The following is a 1513-nucleotide window of genomic DNA, read 5'->3' on the forward strand; positions in this document are numbered from 1 at the left end:
ATGAAGCATGGATCCAACATTTTCAGACTGGCTAAATGATTTTCAGTATTTGGGTACTTTTATAAAACTTAAAACACTGAAGGTTGATAGCAAAGTGGTCTGCACATGGTGGGTGTGAAATTCACGGGTTTGAGTGGTCAGAAGTCCTCGGTGAGTTGTGCTTGGATATCACTGCTGGCTGAGTCCCCACAGGGGCTGGCATTGGCCTGCACAACGGCTTCCTCTGGATGAGCAAATAGTGTGACTGAAGATGCAGCAGTACACCCAGGGATTGTGGGCCCTTTATGATGGAAGTCCTTACTGGTTTTCTAGGAGGAAAATACATTGCTATCTCTAACCCTATGAGTGAACTGTGAACTTCCAGATGTTCAAGCTGGATTTAGAAAAGGCAGAGGGTGCTCGCTTCGGCAGCACATATACTAAAATTGGAACGATACAGAGAAGATTAGCATGGCCCCTGTGCAAGGATGACACGCAAATTCGTGAAGTGTTCCATATTTTTAAAACTCCTAGAGGAGAACATAGGCAAAACACTCTCCGACATACATCACAGCAGGATCCTCTATGACCCACCTCCCAGAATATTGGAAATAAAAGCAAAAATAAACAAATGGGACCTAATTAACCTTAAAAGTTTCTGCACATCAAAGGAAACTATTAGCAAGGTGAAAAGACAGCCTTCAGAATGGGAGAAAATAATAGCAAATGAAGCAACTGACAAACAACTAATCTCGAGAATATACAAGCAACTCCTACAGCTCAACTCCAGAAAAATAAATGACCCAATCAAAAAATGGGCCAAAGAATTAAATAGACATTTCTCCAAAGAAGACATACAGATGGCTAACAAACACATGAAAAGATGCTCAACATCACTCATTATCAGAGAAAAGCAAATCAAAACCACTATGAGGTACCATTTCACACCAGTCAGAATGGCTGCGATCCAAAAGTCTACAAGTAATAAATGCTGGAGAGGGTGTGGAGAAAAGGGAACCCTCTTACACTGTTGGTGGGAATGCAAACTAGTACAGCCACTATGGAGAACAGTGTGGAGATTCCTTAAAAAACTGGAAATAGAACTGCCTTATGATCCAGCAATCCCACTGCTGGGCATACACACTGAGGAAACCAGAAGGGAAAGAGACACGTGTACCCCAATGTTCATCGCAGCACTGTTTATAATAGCCAGGACATGGAAGCAACCTAGATGTCCATCAGCAGATGAATGGATAAGAAAGAAGTGGTACATATACACAATGGAGTATTACTCAGCCATTAAAAAGAATACATTTGAATCAGTTCTAATGAGGTGGATGAAACTGGAGCCTATTATACAGAGTGAAGTAAGCCAGAAAGAAAAACACCAATACAGTATACTAACGCATATATATGGAATTTAGAAAGATGGTAACAATAACCCTGTATGTGAGACAGCAAAAGAGACACTGATGTATAGAACAGTCTTATGGACTCTGTGAGAGAGGGAGAGGGTGGGAAGATTTGGGAGAAT

At 41.3% G+C, this 1513-nt stretch overlaps 1 non-coding gene across 1 annotated transcript; it reads left to right on the top strand.

The window, feature by feature from the left end:
* Positions 1 to 395: 395 nt before the first annotated feature.
* LOC129624842 (U6 spliceosomal RNA) lies at positions 396 to 502 on the top strand. The gene has a single exon (XR_008701178.1). It is a non-coding gene; the product is annotated as a U6 spliceosomal RNA (small nuclear RNA).
* Positions 503 to 1513: the final 1011 nt, after the last annotated feature.

The sequence above is a fragment of the Bubalus kerabau genome, chromosome 12 (assembly GCF_029407905.1).
Source record: "Bubalus kerabau isolate K-KA32 ecotype Philippines breed swamp buffalo chromosome 12, PCC_UOA_SB_1v2, whole genome shotgun sequence".
Classification (NCBI taxonomy): Eukaryota; Metazoa; Chordata; class Mammalia; order Artiodactyla; family Bovidae; genus Bubalus; species Bubalus kerabau.